The sequence below is a fragment of the Mesoplodon mirus genome (genome assembly GCF_964341445.2).
Source record: "Mesoplodon mirus genome assembly, chromosome: 19".
Taxonomy (NCBI): domain Eukaryota; kingdom Metazoa; phylum Chordata; class Mammalia; order Artiodactyla; family Ziphiidae; genus Mesoplodon; species Mesoplodon mirus.
In genome coordinates this window covers 39,755,371-39,773,362 of record NC_138995.1, presented here as the reverse complement: position 1 = coordinate 39,773,362, position 17,992 = coordinate 39,755,371, and the positions used below count along the sequence as shown (strand labels likewise).

Genomic DNA, 17,992 nt, shown 5'->3' with positions numbered 1-17,992 from the left:
TCTTACCTTTTAGTAATACATCCTAAAATACATAGGGGTGAAATGATCAAATGTCTGTGATTTACTGCAAAATAATCCAGTTCTGGGAGGTCAGGGGCATACTGACCTGCGCTGTCCAATACGGAAGCCACTAGCCATGTGTGACTACGCGCATTTAAGTTCAAGCTAATGAAATGAAATTAGGGCAAATGACTTGAGTAGTTATTTGTCCAAAGAAGATATACAAATGGCCATAAGCACAGGAAAAGATGATCCACACCACCAATCATTAGGGAAATGCAATCAAAACCACAGATGCCGCCCCACCCCCATTAGAAGGGCTACTATCAAAAAACCAAAAATTAACAAGTCTTGCCGAGGACCTGGAGAAACTGGAACCCTGGTGCTCTGTTAGTTAGTGGAAATGTAAAATGTTGCAGCTGCTGTGAAAAACACTTGGGCGGTTCCTCAAAAAATTAAAAATAGAATTAGCATATGACCCAGCAAGTCCACTTCTGGATATATACACAAAAGAATTGAAAGCAGGGTCTTGAAGACAGATTTATACACCCACGATCACAGCAACACTATTCACAAGAGCCAAAAGGTAGAAACAACCCAAGTGTCCATCAACAGATGAATGGATAAGCCAAATGTGGTGTCTATTTACAATGGAATAGCATTCAGGGAGGAAATTCTGATACACGCAACGGCATGGATGACCTTAAGCTAGGTGAAGTGAGCCAGTGACAAAAAGACAAAGATACCATCTGATGCCACTTATGACGGAGAGACAGGAAGTCGAATGGCAGCTGCCAGGGACTGGGGGCAGGGGAGGAGAAACCGGGAGTTATTGTTTAGTGGGTGCAGAGTTTCAGTTCTGCAAGATGCTACAAGTTCTGGAGAAGGATGGGGGTGAAGGTTGCACAACTATGCAAACGCACTTACTGTCGCTGAATCGTACACTTCGAAATGGCTGAGATGGTAGGTTGTGTTATGTATATTTTACTGCAATAAACACATGGGAAAAAAAGGGGGACAAGGAGGAATGTGAAAGTTTTAAATAAAAAAGATTTACCTTAAGAGTGTAAAGGAAATTAAACATTTAGTTTGCGGTCACGGTGGCGACATTTCGTGGGCTTGACAGCCACACGTGGCTGCTGGCTACCACACAGGACACCGCAGATCTAGAATATTCCCACGGTGGCAGAAAGCTCTCTTGGACAGCGCTGGTCTGTCAGAGTGGCGGAAAACTGAAAATTGGCAAAGAGTTGGTTGATGGGGTCCATGTTTTACTATTCTACTTTGTGCACATTTGCAGTTTTCCAAAATGAAAATTTTTTATTTTGAAAATACTTGAACATCAAAAAATCATACGTCTCTCTGATTTTTTGTCGTCTGTCTCCCCCACCAAAATGTCAACCCCCCGCCCCGAGGACAGGGATTTTGTCTGTTTTGTTCCCTGTGGGACACCCAGAGCCTGCACAGAGCATGGCACATGGTAGGGGGTCACTAAATATTTGTGGGGTGAACAAATGAATTTGCACAGGTGGTTAAACAAACCCAATCATTCGTTCAAAGAGCAGCCTGGTGAGAAAGGCATTTACTAATTGCCCGCTCTGTGTCCAGCATGGGGGAGAGCTGAGGATACCGTAACGAACAAAAGCAGACCCAGTCCTTGACTTTGGGCAAGATCAGGACTAGTGGTTCTCAACCAGGGGTGACATTAGACGCCCCTCTCCTTCCTCGACACACACATACTCAAAAAGCTTTTGAAAAAGTGACCGGGGAGGTGGGGGACACACAATTAGCATGCAAAGCTGCAACCCCAAATTACGCACAGGGGAGCGGACGCCTTGCGCTCCTTCAGAGCAGAAGCTTTAAAAGCCATCGCACGGTTCTGCCCAAGTCCTGGCATGACAATGGGTACGTGGACGGAGCCACAGCCAATGCACGAAGCTCGGACACACGAGCGAGAGAGGAGCCTTTGCTGCTGTCAGCTGCTGAGATCTAGGGCTCACTCATTACTGCAAAGCACTCAGCCGAAGCTGGCTGATACATCTAGGAAGAGCCTACCCTGCCCCAGTGCTTCCTTGGTATCAGGCCCTGTGCTAACCCCACACCTATTGATTTCCTCCCAGGCCCCGGGGAGGCAGGAGGAACATTTCCCACAGCGCAGGAAACTGAGGCTCCCAGGGGTCAGGACACTTGCCCCAAACCACACTGTGAGGCCAGAATTTGAACTCAGACCCTGTGATTCTGAAGAACCTCCTTCTCCACCACTGGGCTATCAAAAGCACGAAAAGATGGGCTTGCGAAACCACAACCAGCTCAAGAGAACAGCCACGATGCAACAATGACCAAGTGTCCTTCCAGAAAATCCTGTGAATTCCTCCGGCACTTGGAATGCCATCGGAGTTTTGCGTTGTCATCAGGAGTTGTGCAGAAGCCAGGCTGCTGAGCAGGATACAGAATTAAAAGTCCCCGCAAAGCCCAGAAACAGGCTAATTTTAATTTAGATTTAATTTAATGCTAGTAACCCTCAGGTTATTTGCAAGTCATAAAAATCAAAGTCGACGGGACACTACCATTTGCTCATGGGAAGTGATAGGTGAAGAGGATGTGGCAAAGTCTAGCTGTTGCTTTTCCAAACACCATTTCCCCACCCCTCCTCGCCTTGCTCACAGAAGCCTGATGCTGCTCGGGGTAACCCCTGCCAATTCCAAGATGTAAACAAACGCTGTTCTGAGTCAGTCAGTCTTTTTCCAACTATGGGTCATGCCTTTGAGGGTTGTGAAATCCAATTAGCAGGTTGTGACAAGGAATTTTGTTTTAAGTTAAAGAGTATGGGGTCAAATGGAATGGGATAGAATAGGAAATATTCAAAGGCATCACACAGGGTAAGCAAAAGGATCAGTTTGTGATACTCGTTTCAATTTTGTGTGTCTCTGTGTGTACATATTTCCGACTGTGGGTTGTGGCCAAAATAGCTTTAAAATAATTGGACGAGGCCAGTGGCACTGCTCTCCCCTTTATCAGCCATTCACTTTCCCAGGCTTCCTAGCAGCTAGGCTAGCCATAGTTTTGCAAATAAGTAAAAGCCAAAGTGTACAGAGTTGGGTTCTGCTCAATGAATCTTTTGGGGAAGACAGAATTTGGGAAAGGTTTTCTTCCAGAATATAAAGACAGAGCTTCTCTAGGGAGAAAGTCTTTTGCTTCCTGCTTCCAGCTTTGAATACAGTTGAGAAGACTGGAGCTGTGGCAGCTATTTTGCAATCATGAGGCAATAAATCTGAGGCTGGTAAGCCCACCTACGGAGGATAACTGATGAGAGGAGAGAAAAAGACTAGGTTCTTAACACTCCTCATGGGTTGCCTGCCTCCAGACTTCTTAATCCTTACAGTTTAAGCCACTGTTAGGTTTTCCGTTATTTGCAGTCAAACACAACCTGACACAAACGAGTTGGCATTTCTACACATCTTTGCAGCCCATCACAAGGACTCTCAAAGCCTTCCGTGGGTCAAGGACTGTACTCTGTGAATCCGCTGATTGAGAAGAGAGGCCCAGCAAAATGGGAGAGGGCTGATGGCAAGGGGATCTGGAAAAAAGACCACTGGGGCCAAAAACTCTTCTTCTCCCTAGTCCCACTGTTTACAGCTCCTCCTATTTATTATCCAACCCTTGAACTTGGGCTGGCCTTCTGACTGGCCTTGGCCAACAGAATGTGGTGGAAGTGATGGTGTGCGTTTCTGAGCCTACTCTTTGCCCAGCTGCCATGTGACAAAGTCCAGGCTAGCCTTTCGGAGGACAAGAGACACATGCCCATCACCTCTATCATCCCAGCTCACAGCCAGCCAAGCCCTAGAAGCAGAGCTGCCTAGCTGACCTACAGCTGACCACACCCAGGTAAGACAGAAGTAACCAGAGGTACCCAAGGCCAAATTCTAACCAGTGGAACCACAGTTTTGTTTTAATCCACTGTGGCGCATCGTGTTTTCCAAACATGGCTGAAATAATGTCTACAACCTCCCATGATCTACCAAGGTGGGATCTTGCCAGTCCCCTTGAATTGAGGAAACTTTGTGACTACTTCAACCAGGACAAGGCAACAGAAGTGCCACTATGTGACTTCTGAAGCTAGGTCATAAAAGTCAACTCAGTTTCTGCCATGTCCACCAGGACATTGACCCTGGAAGCCCTAAGCCACCTTAATAGAATTCTTACCGCTCTGAGGCCACCATGCTATGGGGAAGCCTAAGCTAGACACATGGAGAGACCATGAGTAGATGCTCTGGTTGATGGTCTTATCTTCAAGTCATCCCAGCCCAGGTGCCATGCATGGCATATGAACAAGCCCTCAGCCCCCAGCCTGCGAGTCTTCCCAGCCAAGACTGCAGACATCATGGAGCAGAGACCCACTATGTCAAATTCCATGTCAAATTCTTGGCCCATAAAACCTGTGAGCATAATACAGTTGTTCCATTAAGCTGCTACATTTTGGGGTAATCTGTTAAACAGCAACAGTAACCAGAACAGCCTCTAAACTTGGGGGTTATTTGTTATGTGGCAGCAGCTAGCTGATACAGCCCTCTCTAGAGACTAAGTACCAACTTTGACCTCACACCTCTGACTCACCCAACTCTTTCTTTTTTTTTTTTTTTAATTAATTCATTTATTTTTGGCTGCATTGGGTCTTCATTGCTGCGTGCAGGCATTCTCTAGTTGCGGCGACGGGGGCTCTTCTTTGTTGTGGTGCACGTGCTTCTCACTGTGGTGGCTTCTCTTGTTGCGGGGCATGGGCTCTAGGTGCATGGGCTTCAGTAGTTGTGGCATGCAGGCTCAGTAGTTGTGGCTCACGGGCTCTAGAGCGCAGGCTCATTAGTTGTGGCACATGGGTTTAGCTGCTCCGCAGCATGTGGGATCTTCCCGGACCGGGGATTGAACCCATGTTCCCTGCATTGGCAGGTGGATTCTTAACCACTGTGCCACCAGGGAAGTCCCTCACCCAAGTCTTACCCATTCCACCTCCCAAATCTCTCCACTTTATCTCTTCCTCTCCATGACCACTATTCCTGCCCAGATCCAGGCCTCACCATCTCTCTTTTCATCTATCCATCCACCCAGACTTTTGGGGAGAGAGAAAGAAAGAGCTCTTTGGAGAGCAATTAAAATCGACACCACCTTTATGTTCAGCGACCTTTAGAGTTCTAAAATCACTGAATTAGTTTAACAACATAAAAGCGTGCCCTATAAAACTTGGATTGCTCATAAAGCAACTGGTGTCTAGCTCCTAAAAGCCTTGTTTACACAGGTAGTCACACACTAGAAATGTTTGGTATGTTCTCTCTTTCCCTTTTTGCCATTCACCGCTGTTCTAAATGAAGCTATAAAGCCACAGACTTGCCAAGAAAATCAGGCATCTGAAAAGGTTTTTGAATTTTTTCTTAATACTAGTGTGTAAAAAACAGGGGGGAAACTCTGAGGAGTGAAACAGGTAACGGGGTGGGGTGAAGGGAACAAAAGCAGCGATTACACTGACCAGACACAGGGCTGCCCAGGGCATCAAGCAGAAGAGAACACTTCAAGTTCAGGAAAAAATGGAGTTAAGAGAAGCGAAGGGGAAAGAAAAGCCCCTACAACATTCCACACGTGCTTTAGACCACTTGTTCCTAAACGTGGGCAGGCACCAGAATCACCTGGAAGGCTTTTAAAAGAAAGAATGAAAGAATGGACTTCAGAATCAGCAGGTTGGGGGCAGGGGCGGGGGGTGCTGAAAATTTGCATTTCTAACAAGTTCCCAGGTGATGCTGATGCTGCTGGTCCAAGGACCACTGCTCTAGAAGCTTTTGTCTCTTTAGTTTTCCTTCTGGGGCTCTTGCTCTTGCATAGAACACAAGCCACCAGTTCCTAGCCAGTGCCCAGGCCCCTGACAATGTGGCCTCGCAGGGTCCCCTCCGAGGCTCAGGAGGGTCCAACAGCCAGTCTCAGTCTGATATCCTTTTAAACAGAACTTGGATTTGGTTCCATTCAGCAATGTACCCTCCTAAGAGGACGACTCACAGTGAGTATAGGCCTTTTGCCCCTTTGCCAGAGACTTCCTTTCTCAGCCTCCTTTGCAGCCAAGTGTGGACATGGGAAGATGTTTACATTTGGATAAAAAAGACAGAACCTTACATTGGGAAGATTATTTGCCCCTACTCTTTCCTGCTTGAGAGAATGATGTGAAGCATGGTGACAATGGCCAGTGCTACAGCAGCCATTTTGCACTCCTGAGGGGGAAGGCCCAGTGAATCAGAGACAGACCCAGCATCCTGGCAATATTGAGCTGCCAACTATGCCTGGAATGGCCTTCAACTAGATGTGTTGTTCCAGAAGAGAACTAAAAGCCTGAATTAACTAAGGTTAAACATACACCTACTCTATGACCCAGAAATTCCACTTCAAGGAATTGACTTAATGGATGTGAAAAGTATGTCTACAAAAACATTTGTACAGAAGTTTTCATAGCAGCATTATTCACAAAAGCCCCAAATTGGAAACAGCACAGTGTCCATCGACTGGTAGATGGAGAAACAAACTATGTTATATCCACGCACTTGAATACAGCTTGATAATGAAAGGGAATAAACTACTGATACACGCAAGGTCATGGATGAATCTCAAATCCACCATGCTGAGGAAAGGAAGCCAGACACAAAAGACCATTCACTGTGCGATCCCCTTGAAGTAAAGTTCTAGTGAAAGTGATGGGGAAAAAAATCGGAGGTGTGATTGCCTTAAGCGAGCAGCAGGAGGGGGAGAGGGCTAAGTACTGACTAGGAAGGTCCACGAGGAAATCTTCTGGGATGATGGAAATGGTCTGTAGCTAGATCTGGGTGATGGTTACATAGGTAATATTGGCCAAAATTCATCAAGCAGTGCACTTAAGGTTTGTGCCTTTTATTATACTTACTTTGTATCCCAGTAAAGCACAGCTTAAAAAAACAAAAAACAAAAAAACCCTACACAATCCATTCTTGTTATTCGTGGTAGTTATGTTCGACAAAGTTGCCACAAACACTGAATTAGAGAATAAGGAACTATTGCTCCTGGGGGAAATACAGGTTCTTATGAGCCTCTGGTCCCAACATTTTCATCAACTGATCAATACATAACCTTGTTTTTACATGTGTTTCTGTTTAAAGACGCCTGATTTAATATATACGGCTGATTCATTCGCAGTAAACCCATAACCAACGGCGCTGTAACTCACACCTGAACGAAGCTCATCTGAGACACATCACAGCCTTCTGGAACTTAGGAACACTAGCCAACACTTCAGCACAATGTTTGCGGGGCATTTTAAACAGCTAAACCAGCAACCAAAAGCCCCCAAATGTGAAAAACGTGGCACTGAACAGACCAAGAAAAAGCCACTTGGCTACAGTAAGAGCTGAAACAAGAAGACAGAGGGTCGCCCTGGTTGATCTCAGCTGGGAACAGGCACACAGCACAACTCAAATTTTTCACTTGCTCTGCACATGTCTGTAAATGACTGGGAAAGCACCCGGTGTGCTGATCTGGGGGTTACAAAGAAATTTTACCAGGTAGATGAATTCACAAATATGGCATGTGGGAATGAGAATCAACAGTACAGGGAAATATTGGTCAAGATTATAGCACATTTATTTACCCTTTACCTGGAGATTTCACTCATGGTCTGATCCTACAGGTACAACCTGATATATCCAAAATTATACATTTAGGAGGTTTTTAGGGCAAGGTGTGTGTCTACCAGCGAGATATTGGAAGTAATCCACTGGCCATCACTGGAAAACAGGTTAAATAAACTGGGTCCATCTAAATGGGAATACTATGCAGCTGTAAAAAAGAATGAAGAATACAAATGGCCAGCTATATGGGAAAAGAATCTGAAAAACAATACATATATGTACATATATAACTGAATCACTTTGCTGTATACCTGAAATTAACACAACATTGTAAATCAACTATACTCCAACGTAAAATTTAAAAAAAAATTTTTTTTAAAGAATACAAACGGCCAACAAGCCCATGAAGAGATGCTCAACATCAATAGCCACCAGGGAAATGCAAATCAAAACCACAAGTGGATGGGCTTCCCTGGTGGCGCAGTGGTTGAGAGTCCGCCTGCTGATGCAGGGGATACGGGTTCGTGCCCCGGTCTGGGAAGACCCCACATGTCACGGAGCGGCTGGGCCTGTGAACCATGGCCGCTGCGCCTGCACGTCCGCAACGGGAGAGGTCACAACAGTGAGAGGCCCGTGTACCGCAAAAAAAAAAAAAAAAAAAAAAAAACAAAACCCACAAGTGGAGACTGCTTCACCCACTAGGATGGCTACAATCAAAAAGACAGACAATAATCAGTGCTGGTGAGGATGTGTAGAAATCAGAACACTCATACACTGCTGGTGGGAATGGAAAATGGCGGGGCCTCAGTGGAAAGTAGTCTGGGAAACTCCCCAAACAGTTAAACACTGTTACCATGTGACCCAGCAATATCACTCCTACATATAGACCCAAGAGAAATGAATACATGCATTCACACAAAAACCTGTATACAAATGTCCATAGCAGCATTATTCATAATAGCCAAAAGGTTGAAATAACCCAAATGTCCACCAACGGATGCATGGATCCACAAAACGTGGTCTCTCAATTTGGTGGGATATTACTCAGACATCAAAAGGAATGAGGTACTGATATACCACAGTACAACATGGATGATCCTTGAAAGCATCATGCTGAGTGAACGAAGCCAGACACAAAGGACCATATATTGTATGATCCCATTTTATGAACTGTCCAGAATAGACAAATCCACAGAGACAGAAAGATTAGTGGTTGCCAGAGGCTGTGGAGAGGGAGGAATTTGAAGTGGCTGTTCTTGGGCACAAAATTTTGGGGGGGGGGTGATAAAATTGTTCTGAAACTAGATAGTGGTGATGGTTGCACATTATAGAATCTTGAATATATAACCTGTGAATCTACTAGAAAGTGCTGAATTGTACACTTTAGATGGGTGAATTTCATGGTATGTGAATTATATGTTAATAAAGATGCTATTTTTTAAAAAGGAACAAGGATGTTCTCCATATACTGACAGAGAAAGTTCTCCACGACTATTGTTCTGTGCGAAAGTAAAATGCAGAACAGTGTATAAAACGTTACCATCTGCTTAAAGACAGTAGGGAGGAGATACAAGAATATATATTCTAGTAAATCAACTATACATCTACTTAAAAAAAAAAGACTATATATCCTAAATGCCTTTCTAGGTCTAAAGAACTTCCAGAAGGATCTCTACAGCACTAAACCCACTTATGAACTAGGAGGGGGACCCAGCAGATGGGACAAAGATGGGACGGAGACACTCCGCTGCAAATGTTTCAAAAATAGCTTTTGGTTTTTTATAATTTGTTTTTTGTTTTGGGGGGTTTTTTTTTGGCCATGCCCCGAGGCTTGTGGGATCTTTGTTCCCTGACCAGGGATTGAACACGGGCCACAGCAGTGAAGGCTCCAAGTCCTAACCACTGGACCACCAGGGAATTCCCCAAAAAGTACATTTTAAAAAATGTGTTAAAAAAAATAAGAGGACAGTTTCCACCATCACTCATCAGCGTAAACTGTTACTTGCAGCCGAATGCACACAAACTAAAAAGCTATTCAGTGGTAAAAGGAAGAACTGGGATTTGAACCCAGACTTCGGGACACCAAATCCTTGGACAGCCTTCCAGGACTCCCCACTGCCTCAACTCCAGTGTCCATGAAAATGCTGGGAAACTGGGCATCTGCTGGCACGACCTCCCTTCCCTCTACCCTTCCCCGGCAGAAATTCTTTTCTTCCTGAACTTGTCAGGAGCCTTCCCTAATCATGGCCCGATTTCTCTCACATGATGCTTGAGGCAGAACCACTGGGGAGTCCTGAGAAGTGGGAGCCTGAGGTCTACCCCACGAGGGCCAGGGAGCTGGGTGGGCAGGTCCTGAGCCAGCCATGGGTTTGTGGTCCTGGTTTCAAGATGTCACACTTCATCCTGTTTCTTAACAAATGCCCCCCCACCCTCCTCCAGGGCTTACTTACAAGCAGCAACGTCCGTCTAACCCTGTCTGTGCTCACCGTCTGGAGGGCTGCAGGGGAGTGGCTAACCGGCCTCCAGCTTCCTCTCGGGTCCCTTCTAAACTCAGCTCCCCACTCGGGCCAAAGAGGTCCATTTGATTTGAGGTCACGTGGTTTCCCCTTCCCAGGACTCTCCACTGCCCCACTCAACAAAACAGTGCTGGGGAGACAGCGGCAAGGACAACAGACATCCCTACTCTTCCTGGTGACGTTCTAGGGCAGGAGTCAGATGACAAACAGAGAACAGAGACATGGTGCCGAGAGGAGGAAAGCAAGAAGGCGGGAGAAAGGTGCTGTGGGGAGGGGGCGGGGAGGGCTCCGGGTGCATTTTTAGTGAAAGTGGTTGGGGCGGCCTCATAGAGAAAGGGGAGTCTGAGTTGATGTGCAGGAGGTAAGGGAAGGAGTGATTCAGACACCCAGGGAAGGGTGGTCCAGGAAGAAGGAACAGCAGATGCAAAGGTCCTGTGGCAGAAACATGCTGGGGTTGCTTGAGCAACAGCAAGGAGGTGAAGCGGGGTTGAGGAGACGATCAGGGTCAGCCACAGAGGGCCTGGTGGGCCGTGGTGAGGACTCGGGCTTTTATTCTGGGTGAGTCCAGGGACGTGACCTGACTTGGGTTTTCACAGGATCCCTCCGGCTGCTGAGTGGAGAAAGAATTGCACGAGGCAAGGATGGGAGCAGGGAGCCCAGAGAGGTGGCAATGGTGGCAGGGGAAGAGGCGAAAAGTGGTTGGAGTCTGGATTTAATGGCAAAGCAATAGGGCCTGCAGACGGATTGACCAGGAGGTAGGAGGTGTAGGGGAAAGAGCAGAGTCAAGGGCCCGCTGGAATTTGAGCCGGACAGCAGGGCAGAGCAGCTAAAAGTGGGCAGCCAGGCAGGATGTGAAGTGCACACGCACCCTTACACCAGCTCTCCTGGTTGATCAAGCAGCTGCTCCAGCTAAGGCCATTTCTCGCTAAGGTATTCTGATGGTCCCAAAGCTACTAATTATGTTATTAGGAGAGGGGTTGGCCTCCCACCCAGGACAAAGCAGGGAGGGCTGCTGCTCAGAGCCTCAGAGACAGAGAAAACTAGCTGAGATATGCAAGGCCTTCAAATCTTCCTCACCCAGCAGCTCTTTGTGTGTCTTGTTTCAGAATCTGGCCTTTCCCCAAAGTCTAAACTGAGATTGGCAGTTTACATCTGACTTTGAATCCTTAAACCATCTGGGGCTATATGGTGTAAGGTAGGGATCCCATTTCATCTCTTTCCAAATGAATGACTGGTTTTTGGTCCCCAGCTTGGTTTATTAAGTCTCTCCCTTCCCCATCAATGTGACCACTGGCCACTTTGGCCTCAGACCACATGTCCATATCTTGCCTGGCTCTCATCCTGGGCTCTCTGTTCTTTTCCATTGGTAAAATGTCAATTTCTATTTATTCCCTAATCTCGGAGATAAAACATATTCAGCTGGACGGGTAATCAATATATGCATTGATGCTGGGCAGAAGGTGATGGATAGTCCAGGCAGCAAGGTGCCTCAGAAGGGTACAAGGTCCCCAAAGCAGAGACCGTGATGTCCCTTTGCTTGACAATACATTCTCGAGTAACTTCACTTATATATCACGTTATCAACTTTTAATGAAACTATCTTCACAAGAAGAGACAGAAGGCATAAGAAAGTACTAACAAAGAAACCAAAACGTTACAAATCATAATCTACAGACACAAAAGGTCACATATCGTATGATGCCATTTCTAAGAAATGTCCAGAAAAGGTAAATCCATAGAGACAGAAAGCAAATTAGTGGTTGCCAGGGGCTGGGGGGAGGAGAAACAAAGAGAAACTGCTTAATGGGTATAGGGTTTCCTTTTGGGCAAACGAAATTATCCTAGATAGGTGGGTTGGCAGGAAACTAGATAGAGGTGATGGTTGCATAACATTATTAGCGTACTAAAAGCCACTGAACTGTGCACTTTAAAATGGTTAACTTTTTAAAATTGAAGTATAGTTGATTTACAATGTTGTGTTAGTTGCAGGTGTACAGCAAAGTGATTCAGATATATATATATATATATATATACATATAATTTTTCAGTTGCTTTTTCCCTTATAGGTTATTACAAAATATTGAGTATAGTTCCCTGTGCTACAAAGTAGGTCCTTGTTGTTTATCTCTTTTATATATAGTAGTGTGTATCTGTTAATCCCAAACTCCTAATTTATCCCTTCCCCCTCAAAATGGTTAATTTTTATGCTATGTGAATGTTATCTCAAAGAAAGAAAACACAGTTAATGTAAGCAGAAAATAAAGACGATGGTCCCATTCCTATTGTAAGCTGTTCCTATTGTAAGCTCTTTTTAAGCCACATTAAAAAGTAAAGTCAGGGACTTCCCTGGTGGCGCAGTGGTTAAGAATCCGCCTGCCAATGCAGGGGACTCGGGTTTGAGCCCTGGTCTGGGAAGATCCCACATGCCACGGAGCAACTAAGCCTGTGTGCCACAACTACTGAGCCTGCGCTCTAGAGCCTGCGAGCCGCAACTACTGAGCCCACGTGCCACAACCACTGAAGCCCGTGTGCCTAGAGCCCGTGCTCCGCAGCAAGAGAAGCCACTGCAATGAGAAGCCCGCGCACTGCAAGGAAGAGTAGCCCCCGCTCGCCGCAACTAGAGAAAGCCTGCGCAGCAACGAAGACCCAACGCAGCCAAAAATAAAGAAAAAAGAAAAAAAAAAAAAAGGAAAATCAGTGATGTTTTCAACAGAACTGGCAAAAAGCTGACTGAAACTTTAATTATCAAGAACATCATTCAAAATAGAGCCTTTAGGTTTTATCATTAGTAATGACTATTGATAAATATAATGCTATGTAAAATGTTTGATTTTTAAAAATCTTCCTCACCTGTTTTTAATCTACTTTTTATGTATTTTTTTATAATGTACCAAAGTGGAGTCATGTACGTATACAGTTTATAAAAAACAGGTGACGGTTAAGGCCTGGACTTTGGAGCCAGACCTTCTGGGTTCAAATGCCACTTAATTGATGTGTGACCTCAGGCGAGTCACTTCAGTCTCCCTTTCCCTATAGTTTCTTTCTCTATAAAATGGGATTAAAAGTAGTGCCCACCTCAGAGGGTTGTGAGGATTAAAACGAATGGATGCATGTAAATAGATATGCATTAGGCACATGCTTACCATTTTTACTGCCATGAGTGTAGAGTCACAAGTATTGTGGCCTCCGCCAGGCGATCAAGGTCAACATCAGCCATGATAAGTCAAGGGCATAGTATGTACCTTTGATGTGATAAGATGGGAAGGGCACTTTATCTCTGTGGTCTTCCTCCCAAACCCCCTAACCCCTTATCGAATCACGAGAAAGACATCAGACTAATCCCGAGAGAGGCACATTCTCCAAAATCCCTGGCCAGTTGTGCCCCAAAATGTCGAGGTCATCAGCAGTAAGGAAAGTCTGAGAAACTGTCACAGCCAAGAGAGGTCTAAGGAGACATGAGGACGCAGTGTAATGTGGTGTGCTGGGTGGAGTCCTGGAACAGAAAAAGGACATTAGGGGGAAACTAAGGAAATCTGAATCAATTCTGGAGTTGGGTTCATAGTGATGTTGGTTTTTCGCTGTGACAAACATCAACCAGGTTCTGTCCCCTCTGTCCCCGATTCTGCCCTGGTTCTCCTACAATCTCATCCCCACATGGTGACCAAAGGGATCATGTTAGAATGCAAGTCCGCTCACACGTCCCTCCTCTGCTCGGAGCTCTCCCATGGCTCCTGCCTCACTCTGAATCAAAGTCCAAGTTCTTACTGTGACCATCTGCCCCCATCCCACCTCTGCCCTCACCTCTCACCCTCTCTCCCTCCTTCACTCCCCTCCACCCACACCAGCCTGCTCCACATTCCTCCAATGCACCAGGCACACACCTGCCTCAGGACCTTGGCACCAGATCGGTGAGGCTCAACCTGATTCTGTTGGCAGTCGTGATCCCCACCCCCTCACCCAGCACTTCCACCTCCCTCTCCTGCTTTGCTTTACTTCAAAGCTCCAATTACTAGCTCACGTGTGACTCTGATTTGTCTTATCTATTGCCTGGCTCTGCAAGGAGGAGCGGGTGAGCCCAGGTTTCGGTCTGTTTTGTTCCCTCTGTGTAAACATGGACTGAATGACAGAGGGGGACCGTTCTCCGTGGTCACAGCTGATTCTGAACAGAGTAGGTGTGGGACCAGGTTTGGGGGTGGGCGTGGTGGGCAGGGGGGGCACATCACAGGCTGACCAGGGAACCATCGGGCAGGGCTCACAATGGGGGACTGGCCACTGGGATGAGAGCAAGGCCCAGGGGCCCAGAGGGAACCTGTCAGGGGCAGATGGGAGAGGAGGTGAAAGGTCACAGGTGGGGGAGGGGTGGAATTGGGCCCCACCACAGAAAGCTGCTCAGAGAAGGGAGAACTGAGCAGAGGTGCTGATGGGGCCGATGCCATAGAGAACGTCTCAGAGACAGACACGGAGAGAGAGAGGAGGTGGGCGCATCTTCCCAGGACAGTGGGGGGATGTTCCACAGGACTTACCCACCCGCCCCACCCTGCACACCAACCCAGGAGGCAAATTAAGCCAATCAGTCTACACCAGTGGCTCCTGCCCCAAATGCCAGGAGCCACCCCAATATGGAAGACAATAAAAACTCCAGGCAAGTGTGCAGAATGTGTACAGACACCACCCGGATGAACCCTGTCAAGCTGGTTAGGAACCCTCCACAGGGACAGGACGCCCAGACAACACCCGCATCCCCACCGACATCGTGGACGGCTCGTTCACAGGTGCTGTGGAAGAGGACATCTCTCAGGTCCACAGAGCAAGAGTTAAAGAACCAACAACAGCAGCAGGGACTGCCATGATGGCTTTCAACCCTCACTAAGAAAGGAGGGTTCTAGAACATGCGATGGGGGGGCACACCTCCATCAAGAAGGGAGGGGAGTCTACAGACAATTTCTACCTGGCATCACACAGAGCCTGCGGCTACTCTAAGTCCACCCTTATGAATAATGGGGCAGATGTAGAACATTCTAGAATGTTCACAGCACCCTTGAACTGGAAACAACCCAGATGTCCATCAACGGAAGAATGCACGAATACGCTGCGGTCCATCACATAATGGAATACTACACAGCAACGAAAAAGGAACAAACTACTGGTATGTACAACATGGAATCATCACACCAACATCGTGTTGAGTGAAAGAAAACACCACTGTACGGTTTCATGTGTAAAGTACACACCCACTTTTAACTATGGAGTTAGAATCAGGATGGCGGTTCCCTGGGGGTCGGAGGGGTGGGGGGCAGATGGAGGGGCCAGAAAGGGTTGGGGCATCTTTTGGGAGGAGGTCATGTTCTGGGCGTTTTTTGTGTGTTTTGTTTTTAAATCTGGGAGCCAGTTACATGGGTGTGGCCAATGTGCAAAAAATTCATCCAACTGGACATTTATGATGTGTGCTCTTTTCTCCATGTTGTAATTCAACAACAAGTTCCCCCAAAGGGGGAGAAGACAGAAGAATACAAAAGAATAACTGTCTTCCTCATCTACTACTGGTAGAATGTAACATGGTGTGATCGCGTGGGAAACAGTCTGGCAGCTCCTCGAAGGGTTAAACAGAGTTACCCTATGACCCAGCAATTCCACTCCTGGGTACATTACCCAGGAAACATGAAAATATGTATGCACTGAAAAACATGTACACAAATGTTCACAGCAGCATTATTCATAATGGCCAAAAGGTAAAAGCAATCCAAATGCCCATTAACTGATGGATGGAGAAACAAAATGTGGTCCATCCACACAACGGAATATTACTCAGCCACGAAAAGGAATGAAGCACTGACACATGCTACAGCATGGATGAACAGAGAAACCATCATGCCAAGTGAAAGAAGCCAGGCACAAAAGACCACATATTATATGATTCTCTTTATATGAAATGCCCAGAATAGACAAATCCATAGAGACAGAAAGTACATCAGTGGTTGCCAGGCCTGGGATGGATGGGAGTGGCGGGGGTGGGTGATGGCTCAGGGGCACAGTGTTTATTTTGGGGGTGACGAAAATGTTTTAAATTGAAATGGTGATGGTTACACATCTCTGCGAATGTACCATAAACCAGAGTCGTACATTTTAAATGGCTGAATTGTATGATACGTGAACTGAAGCTCAATAAAGCTGTTTAAAAACAAAGTAACTGTGAGAGCGTTAGTTGATCATTGCTAGGCGGAAGACACGTTTTCTACTCTTCTGTATGAACCCTCTATTTCAAAATTTTAAAAAAAAGAAAACTAGCAAACATGTACTGACCACACCCAGGCACTTGATTATTCCCATTTTACAGAATGAAAATTGAGGCAACACCCCCCTGAGCATGCCCCAGGTCACAGAATAGGTCTGCCTGGAAGCCGGGCTTTTGGTTGTTAAGTGGCTGGGTCCTCCCGATACCCTGCTGGTTCTAGGGGGCAGAAGCATGAGAGACTGCTTTTGGGGTGTGGCTGGGACAGACCTTCCAGCCCTCTCCCCTGCACATTTGCTTCAGCAAATGCCTCCTACTGCTTTGCTGAAATCATTCCTTCCTTCAATTCAAAAATCAATAAATATTTCCCGAACCCACATTATGCCTGAATTTCTTCAGCAGCCTCCTCAACAGTCTCCCCACCTCCACTCCCAGTCTAGGGATCTGGTTTGATCCTGAGTCACCTCCTGTCCCTCCTCTGCCCCGAATCCGAGCAGAGTTCTTGTTTCACTCGGAGTCAAAGCAAACTCCTCACTGAGGCCCACCAGGCCACATAGGAACTGGCCCTGCTCCCACTGCCCCCATTCCCTGCCCTCCCTCCTTTTTCCACTCAGCTCCAGCGACATGGGCCTCCTCAACTTTCTTCTCCCTTGCCTGTCTGTCCAGGGCCACCTGGCAGGGGACTGTTCCCAGTTTCTTTTGGGGGGAATGAAAATGTTCAAAAATTGATTGTGGTGATGGTCGTACAACTCTGTGAATATACGAAGAGCCACTGGTGAAATGGAGGGTATACGAATTACATCCCATAAAGCCATTTAAAGAGAAGCACCAGAGGAGGCATAAGGTGGGAACGGGGATGCCTGGGTGCTTGCAGAAGAGACAGGGTGGTCTTGAGAGGTATCTGAATTGGGATGTAGGCTGGTGGGGGGAGTCACCACAGCGGCACATCAGCTGGGGGGCCTCAGTTAGCTGCCCGCCACTTGGAAAGCCAGCAGGATCTCTGAAAAGACCCCAGTGTGGTGACTTTGTCAACTTTACAGAACACACCTACTGCAAATAACAAGAATGGACTCACATGTTGTGAGAAAATGTTCACAACACATATATCAGACCAGGACATATATTCAGAAATACTACAACACAATAAGAAGACCAACAACCCAATTTAAAAATGAGCGAAAGGAGACCTACAAATGGCGCATAAGCCAATGAGATATTCGACATCTTTAGTCAGGAGGGAAATTTCAATTAAGACCATAGTGACACCACTACATACCCATTTGAAAATTTATAAGACTGATAACAGCAAGTGGTGGTGAGGATGTGGAGCAACTGGAACTCTTATGCACGGCTGGGGGTGATGTTAAATGTTCCGGGCACTTTGGAAAATGGCTTGACAGTTTCTAATAAAGTTAAACGTATCCTCATCCAACCCAGCCATTCCACGCCTAGGTCTTTACCCAAGAGAAAGGATGGCATATGTCACACAATGATTAGTACCCGAATGTTCACAGCAGCTTCATGTGTGATGGCCAAACACTGGCAACAGCCCAAAGGTGCACCCACAGCCGAAAGGATAAACACATCGCAATGTATTATATCTGCACAATGGAATT

At 46.4% G+C, this 17,992-nt stretch overlaps 1 protein-coding gene across 8 annotated transcripts in view; it reads right to left on the bottom strand.

Moving 5' to 3' along the window:
• LOC309794545 (BRD4-interacting chromatin-remodeling complex-associated protein-like) overlaps positions 1-17,992 on the bottom strand; it is an 85,161-nt gene that overhangs the window by 36,868 nt on the left and 30,301 nt on the right. The window contains exon 2 of one of the 8 annotated variants that reach the window (XR_014292127.1): positions 1,058-1,232. The exons of the other annotated variants lie outside the window; for them this stretch is intronic. The gene's annotated coding sequence lies outside the window, so the exon portion shown is untranslated. The remainder of the gene's footprint in view (positions 1-1,057; positions 1,233-17,992) is intronic. 8 annotated transcript variants of the gene reach the window in all.